Source organism: Dipodomys merriami, unplaced genomic scaffold, assembly GCF_024711535.1.
Source record: "Dipodomys merriami isolate MVZ:Mamm:240054 unplaced genomic scaffold, mDipMer1.0.p SCAF_2, whole genome shotgun sequence".
Classification (NCBI taxonomy): Eukaryota; Metazoa; Chordata; class Mammalia; order Rodentia; family Heteromyidae; genus Dipodomys; species Dipodomys merriami.
In genome coordinates this window covers 25,747,844-25,771,100 of record NW_027203381.1, presented here as the reverse complement: position 1 = coordinate 25,771,100, position 23,257 = coordinate 25,747,844, and positions in this window count along the sequence as shown.

The window sequence follows — 23,257 nt, the reverse complement described above, 5'->3', positions numbered from 1 at the left end:
AAGAAGTTTCAGATTACAATGTTATAACTTGTATTATTTTATTAGGGTTGCTCAGCACCCCTCTAAGGGTTTTTGTTGTTGTTGTTTTGTTACTTTTTAAAAGAAAAGCTGGCAGAGATATATTGAATAAAAAAGCAAGCAAGCAAAATAGAATTTGCTCAAAGAGAGGCTCAGCAAGCTCTTTAATGCCAGGGGTATATATAATACAAATGTACAAGCATAAACAAAATCAAGAGTCAAGATGGAGAAACCCTAATTTAAAAAAAAATCTTTGTTGACTAACCTTTTGGATACTTTCAGAGAGTAACATAAGTTTTTACTCTACTTAAATGTAGTTTGAACTTTTTTATTGTTTGTTTTTATTTTTCTATTTTGGTTTCTTCATTGTGTTTTCAGTTTGGCTTGTCTTCTGACTGTTCAGTTCCCCTATCCTCACTTGATCTTCAGAGAAAGATTCAGAACACAGCAGCTGACTTCCTGCCTTCTTTGCCACTGCAGTCCCTCCATGATAATCATTCCCAGCCTGTCAAAGAAATCCCTCCTCCCAGAAATGGTAGCTGGATGTATTTCTGTGAAGTTTTGTGGAAGTGGTCAGCTGCTGTCACTAAGGATTAACTGGTCTCCAGATAACCAGGAGCATAAATCAAAGTGGGTGCAGAAAAGACAGACCCTCCCCAACAAATCTGAGCAGAAAAAGGCAAGATATCTTTGTCTTCTTTCATCTTCTCAGCCACACCCACACATGGAGAGTCAGCTGCATTAGCACAGACATCTTCAAAGGCAGAGGACAGCAAAGCGAGATGGGAGAAAGAAAGAAAGAAAAAAAATCTTAATGACTAATTGGCAAACCATCTGTCTATATGTGTTATCTCCCTATGTTACCTTCACTATTTTCCTTTTTAAGTTCTCATTGATCTCTGCCCGAAGACATGAAAGTGTGTAATATATTCTCCTTTGCTTCTCAGCAAAACTGTCCTAGTGGATCAGGACTGGATGGGCCTATAGTTCAGACCCTGACTTTATCTACCCGGAGAACTGAGTCCCACTAGTTTAAGCAACTTGGACAGAATCGTGTGGCTCCTTACAAACAGAGCCAGCACTAGAAACGCAATACTTTGTTTCCTCCTACAGCATGTTGATGGGATCATATCTTACTTTAAAAGTCATCTTTCTTTTACTGCGTGCTATTTTAAGCCTTTAATAGCAGCCTTTCTTACCTTCCAAACCTGAGTCCAGGAGCCTTGGGTTTTATCCCCTTCTATCAAAACTTGCAATTGAAAAATGTTTTATATCTGTCTTTTACCACTTAAGATGAATGAGAGTCTGTGCACCACCTTCCCTGAGGGTGTATTCATGTTCAGCCATATATTCTGAGTTGTGCAATGGAAGACCTGTGTCCCTGTTAAAGCATTTGGCATCAGGGAAGACTGGGGATAGGTGTGGGATGGTTTTTGCCACTCTAGTCTGTGAACTACTATTTAGTATTAGAAACACATTGTCTCATCTGCCAGAAAACAATGTGGGAAACGGGTGAATAATTGCGAGATGTGACTTCAGTTTTATAAGGTGGTAAACTTGTAGAAAATCCCTCCTGAGTGGAAGAGCATTCACCAGCATCAAAGCAAACTATTCCCACTATTCCAGAGAAGACAGTGCAAGGCTTCTATTTGTTCCCTTTGAAATCTAAATAAATGCATCTTCCATGTCATTGCTGCTGTCTCCATTCCGGGGTCTTGCTATTTTGCCTCAGACCTCCTGGGGACTCAGAAGAGGCAACATCTGTTTGTCTGTTTTGCTCCCTTTTGCTAAACCTGCTAAATAGGGAAGAAGCTAAATTTTTAATGTTCCCGAAACTCTGTGTGTGAAACGATGATATTGGGTTGCAATTGAAGAAGAGTTTTAAGACAGGCAATTTTATACCAACTTACATAATGCATGCCAAAGTGTGAGGCTGTTATGGAATCCCATCTGCAATTGTGGGCTGCATAATACAGCAATAGTATTTGAATATTATCAGATTGTAAATGGAGGAAATGTGGTATTAAGTGTTAGTGAGGAGTGAATTATGCCCTATTATATTGCAGGGACCCTGAGAGCAGTGGAAACAGCCGGTGAATGGCAGTTTCTTTGATTTATTAACAGGGCTAGTTGACTGAGATTATGCTTATTTTTAGTGTGGCAGCATTATCAGTTTTGAGCCTCTATTCTAAGATAGACATACAAAATGAGTAATAACAGTTGCATGCCACTACCCTGCTTGCATGACACCTGCATTATTTAGAAGAAAGAAATGTATGCATCTATGTATAGACACACATGTATATTTATATACATGTATGTGTAGACCCATATATACACATATACAGATATTTTGTACATTATGAAATATATAGAGATAAGGAAAAACATATGCATGCACGTATATATGCATGAATATATACATATCTATCTATCCATACAATCTTTGTATGCCTGTGTATATATATATATATACACATACATACATATAAATTATATTATAAATGAAAATATATACAAATAAACCTCCATTATTTAGCAAGACAGTTTGGGGAAAGCTGGAATAGGAAAAATAAAAGGCTTAAGAAGGATATGATTGGAGTTCCGGGAAGATGGCGGAGGAGAAGCTGGAATCTGAACAAGCTCTCGCATAGAAAGCAGCTTTAGAGTTCCAGTGAACAGTCCTAAGCCAGAGAATCACACCAAGTGTGCCATCACAGTACAGAGAGTTAGACAAGAGAGGGGAAGCCAAGGCAAGTGGTCGCCAGCAGCCGCCACGGCGGCGGCGGCGGCGACAGGGTCGCAAGCGGCAGAGACCACAGCCGGGGGCCATACCTGAGCGCTCACACAGAGAGTCCGGGACGAAGGAGCCAGACGCAGCGGCCGAGCGGATTCTACTCAACACCAGCAAGAACCAACAAAGAGCGGACATCTTCACCCTGCAGCTTGCAGACCAGAGACGACCCAGGATCCAAGACTCGGCACCAGAGACGACCCAGGACCCAAGACTCGGCGTGAGTACAAGCCCGACATCCTCACTCCTCAGGGAGCAGAGGAAGGAAGGCCACCCCTCCCCCCCCAGCACCGGTGATCTCCATCTTGGATACCGACAAAGTTCGGAGTTGCTGCTAGCTTCAGCTCAGGCCTTGGAATAAAATGAGTCATTTAGCAGGTCACAAGAACTTAACGGCGAAGTGACCTGCCAGACTCAGCTACATCCAGGGAAAAGTCACCCAGCTCAGGCGCCAGCCTAGCCTCACTGGGTAACCAGAGCCAGAGGCTGCCCCTCCCTCTAGCAGCCACCACAATCAATTGAAAAACAGAAACCCTGAGAATGGCTCCAGGCTGGGCGCTGTGAGCTTTATCACAAAATAGCCCCAGGGAAAAGCTACTGTTTGTTGAAAGGCCTCAACTCCACCCAGAACCTAGCCTCATCACCACATCCCCCTCCTTTGTGACTCTCAAAGCAGACCACCCTCCCAGAAAACTAACCTGGGAGGGGGATCTCAAAATCTTGGGTAAAGCAGAGCATTTTTCTGCCTCTTCCAACCAACCGACTTAAGAAACCAATCAAGCCACAGGACCTCAAGCTGACCAGAGACTCCAAGAGACTGGTTGCAGACAAAAGGGAGATACAGGATTCTTCCCACTCCTCCCCCCCCCCCAAAAAAAAAAAAAAATCAAAAGACTTTTTTTTTTTTCTTCTTTTTTTTTTTCTTTTTTTTTTTTCTCTTTTTTTCTTCTTCTTCTTTTCTTTTTTTTTGCTTGTTTTTTGTTTTTTGTTACCTTATATATATATATATATATGTATATAAATTTTTTTCCCTTCTAAAACTTTTATCAATCTTTAATTTTTGCCTCTTCTGAAAAAATAATTGTTTTCCAGTAACTTTTTTTTTCTCATCTTATAATTTTTATTTCAGAATTACGTGAATGAGAGTTTTCCTTTCTTTTCTTGTCTTCTTTCTCTTTTTCTTTCTTTTTTAATTATCTTTTTGTTTTTTATCTAGCTCTACTGAACTTCTGATCTTTTCTTCTCCCTTAAAGCTTTTCACATCTCCTCAATGTCCCTCCCCTTCTCTGAACATATTCACATTCCTCTCTAAATAGACGGTCTTTTAACCTCTATAATAACATTAATTTTTACGTTTCTATTCTATTTCTGGTCTCTCTTTATTCCCCTTTCCGTCTCTTCTTTTTCTCTCTCTCTCTACTTGCATCCTACCCAACCCATTTCCTGCACTGTGAGTAGGACATAGTTAACTCTCCTTGTGCCTCCCCACACCAATCTATTCCTATTTTTTACCCACATCTCTCACTAATCCTAATAATTTCTGGTTTTCCAAATTCTTTTCTGCGGTTCGAAGTCCTTTAACATATAGTCGTTTGATGTTGAATAGATGTATCTGTTGAACTAGATTGTATCTGTAGACTATTGACTGTACAAATGCAAACTTTGGTTGATGGTTGCCTTAAGATAGTGTTCTAGCACAAAACTGGTGCAATCTTTATCTCAAATGGGCCGAGTAAGCCGGAAAAACACAAGAAAAATGGCAAATTCGGGTATCTCAACTCCCAACCTTGATAATCAGGGATTAGAACAGATAAAGAATAACCCAGAGGAGAGTTCCCAAATAGCTCTACAAACACTAATAGCAAACATGATAAATGAGAAGTTTGACAATGTACAAAGGACTCTATATGAGCGTGATAGGGAGAGAGAGGAGGCATCCCAGAAGTTTATACAGGAATATCATAAGCGTGAGGAAGCTTCTCAAAAACTGATACAGGATTTGCATGAACAACTTGAGAATACTCAAAGAGAAAGGGAGGAATGGCGTGAGCAGGCAGAGAACACTCAAAGAGAACTGCAGGAATCCCACAGAAGGGAGGAAACTAATCAAAGAGTGATTCACGAATTAAGAGACCAGGTAGAGAATACACAAAGATCACTAAAGACATTCATGGAATCCATTAACAAAGAGCTGAAGGAAGTCAGGGAGACCACAAAGGGAATGTTGAATGGAACCCAACAGAAGGAATGGGAGTCCAAAGAAACCATAACCAATCAACTAAGTGATTTGAGAACAAACACTGAACACCAAATTAAGGAAGTAAAGAAATTCATACAAGACCTAAAACAGAGCTTCAACAAAGAACTTGAAGCCATCAAAGCTGACCAATTAGAAGGAAAAGAGATAAAAAACAAAGTAGAGAGTCTTGACAGCAGGTTAGACCATGCAGAAGATCGAATCTCAGGGATTGAAGACAGCCTAGATATTATAGAGAAAGAACATACAACCATCCAAGACAAGTCCAAGAAATATGATAGGTCTATCCAACACCTGGAAGACACCATCAGAAGGCCCAATTTAAGGATAATGGGTGTAGAGGAGCACCTAGAAACAGAAGTTAATGGTCTAGGAAACTTGTTTAACAGGATCCTAGCAGAGAACTTCCCAAACATACAAAAAGATAGGCCTATTCAGATACAAGAAGCTTTTAGAACCCCAAATAGACCAGACCAGAATAGGACATCCCACTGTCACATTATAATCCACACAGGATCAACCCAGACCAAGGAAAAGATCCTTAAAGCTGTCAAGGAGAAAAGATTAATCACCTATAAAGGGAAACCAATTAGAATTACCTCAGATTTCTCAGCAGAGACAATCAAAGCAAGAAGAGCCTGGAATGACGTATGCCATGCCCTAAAAACAAACAACTATCAACCAAGAATACTGTACCCAGCTAAACTCTCCTTCATAACTGAAGGCCAAATAAAAACCTTCCATAGCAAAGAAAAATTGAAACAATACATCTCCACCAAACCAGCCCTGCAAAAGATTCTTAAAGATGTCCTACACATAGAAAACCAACAAGAACGCAACAAAGGCCAAGAAACTGCACACAAACTGAGAATCCAAGAACCTTAGGAAGAACCCAGTTTTCACAGCCCCCAAGAAGGTGGATAACATGGCAGGAACTCCCAAATACCTCTCAGTCCTATCTCTTAACGTTAACGGACTGAACTCTCCAATTAAGCGACATAGACTGTCTAGTTGGATGAAAAAACAAGACCCTTCTATCTGCTGCCTGCAGGAGTCACATCTTGCCCGTAAAAACAAACACATTTTCAAGGTTAAAGGCTGGAACAAAATCTACCAAGCAAACGGCCCTCATAAACAGGCAGGAGTTGCAATCCTAATATCAGATAAAATAGACTTCAAATTAAAATTCGTGAGAAGAGATAAAGAAGGTCGCTACATACTAATTAAAGGATCTCTCCTTCAGGAGGATATTACAATTCTAAATATCTATTCGCCAAACAATGGAGCACCCAAATTTATCAAAGAAACACTACTTTCCCTCAAATCCCAGATAGATCCAAAGACATTAATCGTTGGGGATTTTAACACACCACTCTCCCCACTAGATAGATCAACTCGGCAAAAACTCAACAGAGAAACCGCAGATCTAAACAGCTGCATAGATCAACTAGACTTAACAGACATTTACCGAACATTTCACCCAGCAGCATCAGAATACACGTTCTTCTCAGCAGCACATGGAACGTTTTCTAAAATAGACCACATTTTAGGCCACAAAGCAAACTTGTCTAAATTCAGAAACATTGAAGTTATACCTTGCATTCTCTCTGACCACAAGGGAATAAAATTAGAACTCAACACCAAAAGCCACCAAAGAAAGTCCGGTATCACATGGAGGCTGAACAACACACTGCTGAATCATGAGTGGGTCATGGAAGAGATTAGAAAGGAAATTCAAATGTTCATGCTATTCAACAAAAATGAACACACAAATTACCAGCTCCTCTGGGACACAGCAAAGGCAGTACTCAGAGGCAAGTTTATAGCTCTGAGCTCCTACATCAACAAATTGGAGAGATCGGAAACTAACAATTTAATGACACATCTAAACCTCCTTGAAAAAGAGCAGCAAGATAAACCCCAATCCAGTAGACGGAAAGAAATAATCAAAATTAAATCAGAATTAAATGAATTAGAATCCAAAAAAACTATAGAAAGAATCAACAAAACAAAGAGTTGGTTCTTCGAAAAACTTAACAAAATTGACAGACCCTTAGCAAACCTTATCAGAAAAAGGAGAGAGCACACCCAAATTAATAAACTCAGAGATGAGAATGGAAACATCACCACGGAAACAACCAAGATTCAGAACATTATAAGGGAATACTTCTCAAAACTTTATGCTAATAAGTTTGAGAACTTGACAGAAATGGACCTTTTCCTAGCAAATATTGACATGCCAAAACTAAACCAAGATGAGTTAAACCAGCTTAACAGGCCCATATCAAGCATTGAAATAGAAACAGCAATAAGAGACCTCCCAGCTAAGAAAAGTCCAGGACCAGATGGTTTTACAGCGGAATTTTACAAGGCCTTCAAAGCAGGGCTCACACCAATACTCCTCCAACTCTTCAATGAAATTGAAAGAGAAAGCTCACTACCAAACACATTCTATGAAGCCATCATAACCCTCATCCCAAAATCAGGCAGGGACTCATCAAAGAAAGAAAACTATAGACCCATTTCTTTGATGAACATTGATGCAAAACTTCTCAACAAAATTTTGGCCAATCGACTTCAACAATTCATCCAAAAAATCATACACCATGATCAAACAGGATTCATTTCAGGGATGCAAAGCTGGTTCAATATACGCAAATCAATTAATATTATTCATCACATCAACAGGAGCAAGAATAAGAACCACATGGTTATCTCAATAGATGCAGAAAAAGCATTTGACAAGATCCAACACCCCTTTATGATGAAGGTTCTGGAAAAATTAGGAATCCATGGAACATTCCTCAATACAATAAAGGCTGTATATGACAAACCTACAGCCAGCATTATACTCAATGGTGAAAAACTAAAGCCATTTCCTCTTAACTCAGGAACAAGACAAGGATGCCCACTCTCTCCACTTCTCTTCAATCTAGTATTAGAATGCCTAGCTACAGCAATAAGGCAAGATGCAGACATAAAGGGGATCCAAATAGGGAAAGAAGAAATAAAACTTTCCCTCTTTGCAGATGATATGATCTTGTATTTAAAGAATCCCATAGACTCCACTCCCAAATTACTCAAGCTGATTCAAAACTTTGGCAAAGTAGCAGGTTATAAAATTAACCCCCAAAAATCAATGGCTTTTCTATATGCCAACAATGAGAAAAGTGTGGCTGAAATTAGGAAAGCAACTCCATTTGTAATAGCCCCACAAAAAATAAAATACCTAGGAATTAACTTAACCAAAGAAGTGAAGGACCTCTATGATGAAAACTTTAAAATCTTGAAAAAGGAAATCAACACAGAACTTAAAAAATGGCAAAACCTCCCATGCTCCTGGATTGGCAAGATTAACATCGTGAAAATGGCAATACTTCCCAAGGCTATCTACAAATTCAACGCGATACCTATCAAAATTCCACCCTCATTCTTCAAGGAAATAGAAGAGGCAATCCAAAAATTCATATGGAACAATAAAAGACCCCGAATAGCAAAAACGCTCCTCAACGGAAAGAACACTGCTGGAGGAATATCAATACCAAATTTCAAACTCTACTATAAAGCCATAGTAATCAAAACAGCTTGGTATTGGCATAAGAACAGACCTCAGGACCAATGGAATAGAATTGAAAACCCAGAAATTAACCTACAGACCTATAGCCATCTAATCTTCGATAAGGAAGCTAAAACAATAGAATGGAAGAAAGACAGCCTCTTCAGTAAATGGTGCTGGCAAAATTGGTTAACTACTTGTAGAAAACTAAAGCTAGATCTTTATATATCACCCTGCACCAGAATCAACTCCAAATGGATCAAAGACCTTGAACTCAAAGCAGACACTCTGAAAACATTACAGGATGGAATAGGAGAAACCCTAGGTCTCCTTGGCTCAGGTCGAAATTTTCTGAATAGAGACCCGGAAGCACAACAAATCAAAGAAAGGTTGGACAAATGGGATTGCATAAGATTGCAGAGCTTCTGCAGGGCAAATGACATAGCTGGCAAGATCAATAGAAAGCCCACCGATTGGGAGAAGATCTTTACTAGCCATACAACGGACAAAGGTCTCATATCTAAAATATACTTGGAACTCAAAAAATTAAACCACCCAACAACAAATCCTCAAAGAAACAACTGCCCAATAAATAAGTGGGCGAAAGACTTAAAGAGAAGCTTCTCTGAAGAAGAAAGAAGGATGGCCAATAGACACATGAAGAAATGTTCAACATCCCTAGCCATAAAAGAAATGCAAATCAAAACAACATTGAGATATCACCTCACTCCAGTTAGAACAGCAAAAATCAAGAACTCTAATAACAACAGATGCTGGAGGGGATGTGGACAGAAAGGAACCTTACTTCATTGTTGGTGGGAATGTAAACTTGTTCAACCACTTTGGAAAGCAGTATGGAGGTTCCTCAAAAGACTTCACATAGATCTCCCCTATGATCCAGCAATCCCACTTTTGGGCATTTACCCAAATGTTTACAAACAAGACCACACTAAAGCTACCAGCACAACTATGTTTATTGAAGCATTATTTACCATAGCTAAGATATGGAACCAACCCAGATGCCCCTCAGTAGATGAATGGATCAAGAAAATGTGGTATATATACACAATGGAATTCTATGCCTCCATCAGAAAGAATGACATTTCCCCATTTGTTAGGAAATGGAAAGGTTTGGAAAAAATTATATTAAGTGAAGTAAGCCAGGCCCAAAGAAGCATAGGTCCCATGGTTTCCCTTATTTGCAATATCTAGTATAGGTATGAGTCAAGCAGAAAAGGCCAGCTAATGTGATGTTAGGAAAATGAACCCTTAAATATGTATTTTAATGTTTGCGTTTCTTTCATGCATGTGTTTCTAATGCATTTATAAGATTATTTCTTTGTTGCTTTGTATGTCCCTCCCCCACAGTGTAACCCCCGCTTTCACTATATTTGATGTCAGTATATCATGTGGAGGAGATGGGGACAAACAAGTCGTTTAAGGATTCAGGTGGACCTGTTGCAACAATGAGAAGTACAAAATGTCATGTCAAAACCAGCTTTACAATTTCGGTGTGTGGGGGGGGGGGAGGGGGGTATAATTGGGTGGGGGGAGGGGGGTAAAATTGGGTGGGGGGAGGGGGGAGGCAGGGAAGGGAAGTGAAGTGTAAACAAAGGAGGAGGCTGCAATGCTTGGTAAGAAATGTATGCATTATCCTGCCCATGTAATTGTAGCCCCTCTGTACAGTATGTTGTCAAATAAAATAAAATACAATTTAAAAAAAAAAAAAAAAGATTTATCTAATAATGTTTGAAGTTACATGTTTTAATAATTTCCTATATAACTTCTAAATAGTCAATATAATAAAATATTTAGTGCTACATTAAAAAAAAAAAGAAGGATATGATTATTTTTTGAATCTGTTAGACTCTTATCTCCAATTAACCATCAAAAATCAGAAGTAGAGCTGTAGCTCAAGTGGTAGAGTATTATTCTTGAGCAAAATAGCTCAGGAACTCCATCCACATCATCCACAGGCTCAGGACCAGCACACACACACACACACACACATACACACACACACACACACACACACACACACACACACACACACACACACACAGTGACTACCCGGAAAAGGATTTTTTTTGGATCAATCACTAAAAATGTGAATAAGAAGATGATTACTTCAACTAGACATGCCTCATGGATCCAGAAATAAATGACATTGAACCCCCAATATGATGCCTTTCAGGGGACATCAAGATTGCAAAACTTGATTATTTTTTCTCAATTCAATATCAATTATATGAATCCATTGTATTAGCTGTGCACCAGTGGCTCACACGTGTAATCCTAACTATTCAGGAGGTTGAGATCTGAGAATCAAAGCCAGTCTGGGCAGAAAAGTCCATGAGACTCTTATCTCCAATAAGAAAAAGCCAAACATGAGACTGTAACTCAAGTGGTAGAATGCAAAGAGGTTCAGGGACAGGACCTTGAATACAGAGGTTCAGGGACAGAGCCCAGTCCGTGAGTTCAAGCTCCAGAAACAGAAAAGAAAAATTACATAGAGAAGTGATACTTATATGAAAGTATCAGAGATGTCCCCACAGCACTATACAGTGCTACACCTAGATCCTACTCTATACAATCAAAAAAACAAGACAATGCATAAACAAGTCCCTTCCATCTTCCATATATAGAATCTGTAAAAAAAAAAAAATAGAAATGCTTCTCAATTTAAAATGAGGACATATCTGGGATTGCTCCTTTGTGTATGAAAACATTGCAGTTATTTAAAATGCAAAGAGCATCATGAGCTTGGCAGACAGAAGACAAAGTGGGTTCCAAGATATTTTATCTGTTATGGACAAAGGTGGAGGAAGCAATGCCCAGCAAAGGAGAAGGCTTTTGTGGTGCAGTCGAAAATTTCTGCATCTCTCTTCCCTTGAAACCTTTAGCCAAGCAGTGAAAAAAGAGTGAAGTCCTCGCTGAAGGAATAATAACAAATGTGACCACTTTGAGATGAAACCTGGTGACTTGAAAGGCTGCGAAAGCCCTAAAGGAATATGGTAAGTCCACACATAGAAGATAAACTAACCAATAGTACAGGAAGCCACATATCAATATAAACCACAGTGGTATAACCTAGTCCATAGCTCATAGGGTCTGTGCAAACACATGTAACATTATCAGAAAGGTAGCAGTGAATCTCAAATACAAAGATAAACTCACAACCAAACAAAACTAAATACCTGGGGACAGTCACACAATGTACAAGAGACAGAAAACTTGGCAAATAGAACATCAACTCACAGAAAGAATAAGTAGAGCAAGCAAGGTATTTGAGCAAATATTGTACATAGCCACTGAGAGGCACAAGAGAATACTATGATTACTCTAAATGATGCAATTTGAATATTCAGTATCTGATATTTCAGTTATTCAATAAATGGCAATGGAGAAAATGAACAGTGGAATATATAAACATTTCAAGAGCTGAAAGATAATTTAGTGGTGAGGTATTATTGGTGAGTGGCCCCCACCCTTCTAGTATATAAAAGAAAAATCACAAGACAGTGTATGTGTAGAAATGGGGGTATGTGCCAAATTATGTTCTAGCTAGAGATTATGTGAAGATAGAAAGTACAATGGACAATCCTAAAAGTTCAAATTTCTGTGGAATGAAAGTTGATAGGAATTAACATGCTCATCACATGTAAAAATAACAGTCTACACAGAGAAATCACATGATAGAATTTTAAAATTGTAAAGATAAAGAGACTTGTCTCCAAGTACTGTAGGGAAATGAAAACATATAAAATGTATTTCCAACAAAACATCTCAGTTGACCTCAGATTCTCATCAGACTTGCTTCAATAAGCTTAGAAGCTGGAGTTTTCTAATAAATATTATGTTGATAAATATAGTTAATTTTTGAATCACAATAAAGAGATTTAAAATATTTTGGATATGGGTATTTTATTGTCTATATCCCAAAGTCTAGAAGAATTACCAGTACATTCAATCCAGTAAGGAAATAAGTTAATCTTAGAGAAAGAAATAGAGTAAAATAAGTGAGTTTAACAAAGTGAATGCCAGGAAACTGAAACATCTAGGGAAGGACTAGGTGAAGGAAGAGGGGTGAGCAAATGAAGATATTATATTCAATGCACATTATGTAAACATTGAACTGTTTAAGTGGAAGGTAGGGATGGAAGGGAGAGAAATTGGAAAGAAATATAGAAGGAATGACATTGGTCAAGATGCATTGTATTCCAAGCCTAACGGATGAAATAACAACCTCTTAGCATAACAACAACAACAATACAGAAATAAGAGTGAACAAAAACTTAGCTGAAATGTATTGCTAAGTGAAAATATGCATTGATCGCAAAATATCAGCCTGAAACTAAAATCACAAGTAATTTTGATATTAGCATCAGTAAATATGCAACAGAGAATGACTTATCATTATTTGCAAATGATACTATTCTTTAATTCATAGTCTTTAATATTCTTTGACTTGTCCTGCTCTTGACATTAGAGATAAGAAGATCTTTATTCCTCAGAAATCCTGTTGCTTGTATCATGCTATTATGGATTTTTAAAGCTTTAATTTACTTTATGAATGTAGTAATACCAGATAGATTATAAACTCCTTTAGGGAAGTGAGTTTATCAATTTAGTAATTTAATAGATGAGCTAATAAGCAGCATTTCAAAAGTGTGAGTTAGATAATTAAAAGAAAGGATGTAGCTTCCTGTGCTAGCAAGAGCAGCAGATATCATGTAATAAATGAGGAAGCCAAGGAGGTGAGGCTAAAGAAGGAAACAAAGTACACTTTTTACAGAATAAGTTGGATTCCAGGAAATGAGAATCTTTAAAATATAAAAACATGTCTTGTAGCTACATTAGCTTGTTTTCACTGCCTAAGTCAATTGTCTATTGCAGAGTCTCATATGTAAAATTCTAGTCCTGATGAGAAATTATAATTCTAGCAAGCAAAGGCTCTGGACCTGCTGCCCAGAAGCTAATCAGAAAATATTTAGAGTTGATAAATACAACTACTTCCATAAAATTACTAAAAGAAAATTCAAGAATCAATAAAGACATTATAAGGCAAAAAGGAAAACAAATGCTGGCTGTTAAATATGCTTTGGCACAAAGAAATCAAGGAATATGTGGAACAAGTATCTCACCACTATTGAAGACAATATGTACATCTCTGCTAAGAGACTATATTATATAATTAAATATCTTAGTGAAAGTTATAGAAAAGTAAGCCCAGATAAGAAAGCCTAGGAGACTTTGATGTCCAATTAGTCATGAAAAACCTGACATACAGCTGTGGCTCAAGTGGTAGAGTGCAACCTAGGGCATAGGTCATAAAACCCAAGAGCAATACTCACACACTGAGTTTACACCCCAAGACTGGCACACACACACACACACACACACACGAGTGAATCTGGATGAAACTACTGAATGAGAGCTTTTTAGTGCTATGATAAGATGCAAATTGAAAACATTTAGTCTTTTGGTTCGTCAACGTGTCAATCAAAACAAATGATATAGATCATAACAGAAAAAATAGAGAAAAAAACAAAATAAATGGAATCAATTGGTAGGAAAGAATCCAGGTGAAAGAGCAAATTAGAAGAGAAAATTCATTTACTTTTATAAATAAATTAAAAAAAATTTGCTAGATGGACAAACTGTTAGGTAACTTAGTCAAGCAATAAAGAAGAAAGCAAATATATACAGGATAAGATCAAGGCATTATCTTTTGGAATCAACCAATTTATTTTTTTAACTTATATTAGTTATACAAATGGATGGATTTCATTGTTACTGTTCAACACATGTTCTTTAAAAACACAATTGTCATTCTACAAAATTGGTAGCAGTTATGTATCTTTTTATATGTAGTCAACTTGAAAACCAAGACAAATAATGCTCTGGAAAAACACTCAATGTGTTCAATAAAGGAGTGGTATAGTCAAGGAAAATGTTATTAAATACCCCACAAAAACACCAAGAAATAAAGTTAAGATGAAATTCTCTTAACACTTTTTGAATCTGTTTTCTAGATCTATATTAGCCAGGGAGGCCATTATGCAGCCAGTACACATGCACGTGTGCGTGCACACACACACACACACACACACACACACTGTAATCAACATTCTTTTATAACACAATCTAAACATCTATTTAATATATTTTATGCAACTTGATATCTTTATATTTTCCCTTCAGCTTTTATACTGTTTATTGATCAGTAAACACATAGTTCTCCTGAAGAAGACCAGTTGAAGAACGGATGGATGGATTCACCTTGCAAATATGCAAAGCATTAATGACCATTTAGGTGAAATTCCCCATAGGCTGTTCATTAAGCTCAAATCAGGCTTCCTGCTGTGGCTCTTATGAAAGTGGTGACAGGCTACTGTGTCCTAGAAATGGAACTCCCACTGGGAATGAAGGACATTCAACCCAACTCTGTGCCCTGGGGGTAGGTGTCCCATGAAAGGCCCCAAGAGGGAGCATGACTTTTACATCTCAGTGATATGAATATATTTGCCTGTCATTTCCATGTTAGCCAGCCTACAGCACTCAAATTACCATTTCTAAAGCCACTATATTATACTAAATGTCATTAATATTTGATGAAAAGGTATTGGCCAACGAGTAGTGACTCTCTGAATAGAACTAATAATCATTAAACTATTACTAATATTTACTTAGCACTTATATATCACACTATGAATGTTTTTATTTGTATTATGTCATTCATTCTTCACAACAGCTTTGTTAACAAACTGAGATATAATTTACATGTGTTCATTTTATAGTATTGATCAATTTCTATCTGAAGGTACCGAGAGCCATTGTAAGTGTCACGTATGATTGACTCTACTCTCTGACTGATCATTTTTCCTGAAAATTGCATATTATAATTTATAGGAATTTCACAGAATTAAGAAGAAGAGTGCAGAGATCTACCATTAGACTGAGAAAACCTTGCAGGTCATGGAATGACTGATAATACACAATTCTGCATGGCCCTAATCTAGCAGTAGGCAGTCCAGGTTCAAAGAGCAATGATGACTTTTATGTCTCCGTCTGATACTAAACATATCATTCATGCCTTACAAAAGACACAGGCTCATGGTATAACATGAGAGGACAAGGTCTTCTCAGCTCTGATGCTAAGCTTTACAGAAGAACTACCACTCTTTAGTCATTGATTCATTCATTTTCATGATTTGGAGTGAAAGGTCAAATAGTAAAGGGTATTCTTTTATGTTTGATATATACAATAGGAGATACAAAAGAGATTATTGAAACTAGTAGTGTATATAATGTTGAAAACTTGTTCATTATTCTTTGAGATTTTTATCTCTTATATGGTTGACATCTCCTATGAATGTACTGTATGAAAAACTACAACATATTAAGGCTTATATTTTATTAATAATTTTGTACTAACTAATGCTCAGTTAATCTCTATTGAGAATCTGTGTCTATAACAATACTTGGTAGGAAAGGTCTCAGATTATAGAATGGACAGAACATAAAAAAGACATGCATTAACTTTAACTGGACACAGTAGTATACACATAAACTTCTCATTGTTGGCTTGAACTCAAGATTCAGGGCTAGTTAATTCTGAAATGAAAATAATGATTCTCAAAAGATCCTAGTGTGAATCAAACTGTTGTGTAAGTTGATTAAAATTGTTAGAGAGAAAGTGGATACCTCACTTCTTAATATTTAATTATCCTAACTGGGTAATTACTCAAAAGTTGACAAGAAAATGAAAGGATAAATACAGGTTTGAAATTTGGTGTTGTCCATAATACTCACGTGATTTGGGCAAGATACTGAATCTTTTATATGCAAACTTATCTCTTCTCTACACAGAGAAAATAATACTCACCTTCCCTGATATTGAGTTATAACATTTAAATGAATGCATGTCTATATATTATTAATGTCAATAAAGTATTCCGCACAGCACTCATTGTTAGTGTTAGTTTAAAATAGGCCCAAGTTTAAAAATGCATCATAAGATAGTAGTGATTCTTCCTAAAGTAATAATGCATCTGGGATGGTTGTTAATCCCAGCATCCTAACTACTAGTAAACCTTGCCATTTGTCTTAATGTTCTTTATGGAATTTTGGTAATATTTTCAGTACTATTAAATCAAATAGCTCACATTCCAATGCATTGCATATATTTTCTTAATGCTACTTACAAACACATATGTCACAACCTACAGTATACTTCTGTGGTCTCAACTTATATTCTGCACATTCCTATTTTCACCTAGCATGGATACCAGTCCACATATATTTACAAATCTCTTCCATAATGCTATTCCCTGAATACTCATTTCTATAGATGCAGTTTCAAAAACAGTAAAGTACATCTCATTTGTATTTTTTTAGGATTACAGCCAGTACAAAAATGTCAGGAAAGACCAGTGCAAAGATTCAAATTTTAATCCAAAACAAACAGGGTTGTAGTAAGTGTGATGATTCTGCTTTTCAAATAGTCTCCTGGATGGTATCACTGCTTCTCAACCGAGATCACACTTGAAGCCACAGGAATCCATATCCGAGGTAGACAAACTTTTCCTGTAAAGAGCTAAGGAAGAAATATCTTAGGCTTCATTATTAGCTGCTGTGGCAAAGTAATATTCATGAATCTTAAAAAAAAATAACTGTCTCTATGGTCCAATCATGCATTGACACCCTTGCAATATCTCTAATTTTCACATCAATGGATTTTGATCCTGACATCTAAAGATCATTGCTTGAAGCCAACCCAGGCAGATCAGTCCAGGAGACTTATCTACTAGTGTCCAGTAAAAAGCCAGAAGTGAATGTTTGTGCTCAAGAACACCACCTGGAAGTAAAAAGCCAAAGAGAGCATGAGGCTTTGAGTTCAAGCTCCAGTACCAAAAAAAAAAAAAAAATGTAATTAATTGTAATTAAATGCTATATTCTTTGTATTTATTCCCAACCACCCAAAAGATGAATTTAAAAAAGCTTTCAGGTTGTAAGGTATGCAAAAACTAGGCATCTGGACATACAGGTTTATAAAACTGAGCTTCTTGATGGCTGATCTCCCAAGAAGTCTTACCTATAAGTAGGACCTAAGAGTTGGCGGGGCTTTCCCTTGCCCTGTACCTGTTACAGTGAGTAGAGACACATGATTATTTAGGCATTACCCATTTTTCAGCCCTTCATCTGCTCACCAAGGATAAGATTCAGTTTGCCACACATTTGGCATGTGTAAGAATGCCATACCTTATGTGAAGTCCCTGGTTGAATCTCCATCTGAATTTATTAGAAACCTAATTAGACCATTCATATCAATGTTAGGATTCAATTTCCTACATCCAAACACCACTGGACTTAGAAAAAATAAATCTATGAAACAAATGTATTTTTGTGGAAGTATTTCTTCGATGTTTTGAATGATATTTTTCCCTGTCAGCACACAGAAAATGAAGTGTGTACCCAGCGCTCCTGGGATCTAGACTAAATTGGCCCATAGCAAGTATGAAATTTCTTTGAAGTCTCCTGTTTTTATCTCATGAATTCATGCATATCTTGCATTTTGTTCCATAATACATTGATGTTTGTTGTAATATAAAAATGCTTAAAATTAGTTCTCAGTTCACTTTCACAGATTTTTATGGTAAAAATTGAAAGCCCCAGGAAGTTGGGCTCTGTTCGCTCTGTTGCATCACATAGTCAGGCTGACACACCTGTGTGCTTACACCTGCTTGAGAAGCTTAAATTTAGAAAAAGTTAGCAATTCCTTTGGTCCAGGCACCTGGTATATTACCAAGGCCCTGACTGCTGGATCTTTCCATACCCTTTAAATATTTATCCCTGTGGTATAAAAACATGTTCACCACAAAGTTCTTTAAGTAATTTCTTTTAATCAGATGACACTGTGAAAGGTTGCCTTGTCAATTTGACCTTCATGTTCTATGTTCATTTTATCATAGGATGGTTCTTGACCTTTAAATATGTGGTGAGGTATTTTGAATATGAGTTTCAACTTCATTTCCTTTTTTTAAAATTTTTTTGTTAGCCTATGCTGGGATTTGAACTCAGGACTACACACCAGTGCTCACCATTTCAGCCATGATTCAAGCCTACTATGATTAGTTTTAAAGATTGGGCTTTTGGAGAACGTATAAAAATATAAAAGGAAGATTCTTCATACCATACACATTATTTCAAACAATGTTTGAAACAGATATTTTAGCATCCCTAACTGATCTAAAGTTAAGTAGAAATTTAATTCAGAGCCTCATGTTTGCTGAACCCACACTCAGTACCTCTACCACGTGAGCATTGCCCCGGCATTATTTTTTCTCTTTGCTTTTTGTTTTTGCTTTAGTTAACTTTTGGTTAGAGTCTCATGTATCTTCCTCCAGGGCCAGCCTCTCACAAAGACTATCCTAACTAATTTTCTGTGTAGGTAGTATTAAAAGAATGTCTCACCAAAACTGGTCTACTGTGTTTTCAGATAAGATCCCATGCTAATCTTCCCAGGCTGGCTTCATACTGTAATGGTTATATATCTGCCATTCGGTAGCTTTTGTTATAGATGTATATCATCATACTTGGCCCAGTAGTAATGTTCTAACAATATTAATTGAATGAATATCAGGAACAATAGAAAGAGGACAAATAGAGGGTCAGAAGATAGCTGTTTGTTTTTTTTTAATATTTCTGCTAATGATGATTATCCTTCCAGATTTTGTGATCTTGGAAATATTGACTTTGTTATAGATGAAGCACTGTGTTTCCTTCCTAGAATTTATGAGAAATATCATTCAAATGATGAATTGCTGGACACAAGTGGATTTTAAAGAAAAGTCAAGATAACATTAACTTTAAAAAATAGTATTTTGGGTGATTCCAAAACTATCAGGCATATATACAAGCTTTTGCAGCAATTTTCTTTGTCTAAGTGTAGAGTTCCTCTTAAATTATGTATCATATTTCTCACCTAGTTGATATCTTTCTTGAGATCAGGACTTGATTCATGATTAGCAAAGTAAATCATAGGCATTGTGTTTGTTTAAGCTTCCACTCCTCAGTTCAACTTCAGCTCTAAATGCCTCAAGCACTGGGAAAGTCGATGGCTAATAATAAATGTAGGTAAAGTCTCTACCCAAAATTATCCATCACTCAAGACAGCCATCTCACTCAAATTCTCATTCCTTTCCAATGATGTTCAGAAAATCATGGCTGGTAGCATGAGAGTTAAATATGGGCCCTCTTCCTCTGAGTAAGGAAAGCCTAGATGGACCATTGTACCTTTAGGTTTCTTCATAGGATAAGGCCCGTGAGTTGAATAAAATACAGTTTCCCCTTGTGCTTAATTTTCCTGTTTCATTATCTTCAGATGATAATTAAGAGAACATTCATTTAAAAAAATCCAACATGATTTTCTTCCTAAGAAAAGCACCACCAGCATTGCTTGGCATAAGTGTAGTCTAAACAATAACTATAAGATGGAACCTAACAGAATCACTTGCCTCTGGGCTAGCAACCACCATCAGATCAACTATGGGAGGGGAGGCAGTTGTAGTCTCTGTAATAGAAGAACAGTTATCAAGCCTGTCATCAGTCGTAAAATAGTTGCGTAGTGATGAAAGAAAGTGTAGGGAAGTGAATCATGCTTTGGATAAATTGGGAGGAGATAATCATTCTCAACACAATAGCTTGTTGTTGGGCAATGTATGATTTGGTGAAAATTAATGAGAATTATAAGGTTATTAATTATTCCTAAATGTGGAAGTCAGAGGACTTTCTAAGTAATACATAAAGGACTCTCATCTCCTTCAAACAGAAGAGACAAGCAGGTAAGAACCTGGTAAAAAACAAGGATAGGGATAAGAAGTATTTTAATAGTGTTCTAGAGAAGGATAATCTTTCAACTTCTGAATGTCTAATATGCCAACATCAGGACACTTATTGGAATGAAGATATGAGAAGACAACAACTGGGCATGTGCGTAGACACACTCATAAATTTGTCAATCTCAATATTCTCTTTAATTGTTGGGACCTAAAAAAATGAAATATCCTTTCCTTTACACTGTTCATTTTTTTAAAATCAAAATGTTGCTTCTCTCAACTAGTTTTCTGTTTTTAATTTTCAGTGAACATTGTTCATAATGTTCATGCTCATATGAATCTGGCTGTTTTCTTGAGAGAGAACACAACTACTAAAGTATGATTTTGAGCTATGTATCATTAATTCTATCAAACTAACTATGCATCTATTTACATGTTTGCCAAAACCAGCTTTTATGATAATATTAGTGTTATCCTTTGATTTACTTTAGACCAATGTTGCTCTTTTTACTTACAACTGATATGCAAATTATATGTTAATTGCATTCCTGTCTTTAGATCTGACATTGAGAGTTTGAATGTTTTATGGTCTGTTTTTTTGTTCTTCACCATGTCCATCTGTATCTATGAATTTATTTATTTATTTACTTATTTTTGTAACAGGTTTGCGAAGGCCCTGAAAATAATGTATTTATAACAAATAATTTATCACAGAGAACTTGATAATCTTGGCCATTGTCCAGGCTGTAATCATTTTTTCTGACAGTTTAGAAAGGCTTAAAAACAATCCAAATTCCTTTCATAAGTTACCAGTTACCTCTGGAAATGCATGAAAATTTCTACTTCATTGATGGAAGTTTCTCATCTTTATTAACTCTAGCATTTTTGTTTTGAAAGAAAGTAAAATGTCTGAGCCATAAGAAAACTGCTTAAATTTCATGAAGCATTGATTGACAAAATAGTATAGACACACAAAGATACATGCATTTACAATAAAGTATATTTAAATATTTATCAATGATACCTAACAGAATTGTTATTGTCAGTAGTTAAAACAAATCTAATAACTTAGATCAATTTTTATTTTCTTACCCTGGAGTTAAAGCTGAAACTTTAAAAGCTGAGAAAAACTTTTAAGGAAATTCAAAATCTGGTATTCTGAATTGGGCAATGACACACAGAGGCTTTTCAAAAGATTTTTGGTACCAAATCTGACATTTAGTATAATTGGATGATTTCAGGTCACAAGAGCTACTTTTAAATTTTCTGAAACTTACCAAGCTTTATTTTAGCACAGCCAATATTAAAAATGAAATTATATAGTTATAAAATGAGAAAAATTATTCTAAAAACATAGATAATAAATATTCAAAATGCATCATTTTCTACCTACTTTGTTACATGTTATATTATCTTGTTCCTATTAGAATGTATTATATCTATATAGAGAAAAAAACCTACATATTGATTTTTTACTGTCTACTATGTCCTCCCTTTCATAAATGACGCATAAATAACTTGAAATAAACCATAGTAAAAGTATTATGCCACAGAAAATATCAAAGAAAGTATTAATGCTGCAAGTCAAAGTTTTCATTTTTTTTTTTTTGTTTGTTTGTTTGTTTTGGTAACAACTAACCGGCTTAGTACCACTAATAATATCCTTTTATTATTATTATTATTATGAGAATACCGTACAGAGGAGCTACAATTACATGAGCAAGATAACGAGTACATTTCTTATCAAGCATTGTTGCTTCCTCTTTGTTTTCCCTTCTCATCCCTTCCCATTCCCCCCCCCATCCTTCCCGCCCCCTCTCCTCCCTCCCCCGCCCCTGCCCCAAAGTTGTAAACTTTGTTTTTCAACATAATGACTTGTATATCTCATTGTTGCAATGGGTCCACCTGTATCCCTAGTTAAGCGATTTGTTTTTGCCCTTCCCCTCCACAAATTATACCAACATCAAATACAGTGAAAACAGGGGTTATACCGTGGCGGAGGGACATACAAAGCAACAGAAATCATCTTATAAATATGTTAGAAACAATTGCATGAAAGGAAAAAAAACATACCTGCCGATCAAGAAATATGAAACAATTTTATAACTTAATGATAGAAAAACAGAAAGTTCTGGTTGCTTACTGACAAACAATCACAGAAATTAAAAAGCATCTGAAAAGGCTATCACTAAATCATGAATAAGAAAGATGTTATACATCTAAACTGCAGATCAGAAAATAGCTTTACTGAATTTTCAATCTTTGAACCAGAAAAGACTCTACGTTTGATATTGCCGGTGTTCTTCTCCTGTATTATAGAGTTTTCTAAGTAGGTCATTTGCCCATTTCTCTCTCACTTCGTAATTTGTTTCAAAACATAAAAGTTTATGTGAGGTCAAATTTGATGAAATGATCGAATTATTGAGTATATTTAAATTACCAGTACTGCTTTTCTTTGAAATGTTTCTCCCTTCCTTACACCACACTGTACTATTGTTGTTCTCAAAAATATAACTATATAAAACTAAACAAAATTATTACCAGAGATGGATGAAATTAGTAGATAATAGTTATATACCCTTTGGTATTTTAGATCTCACCCAAGCAAAATTAAAATGTCAGTCATTTTCAAGACCACATGTCATTGTAGATGTTTGTCATTGTCAAGGACTTTTTAACCTGTAACAAGCCCAGAACTGAAACTCAAAATTATCTTCGAGAGATAGATATTCTATACTGGGTGCAGGATGAGAGAACACTCAAGTAACAAAATATGAAATTAGTAGTACCCT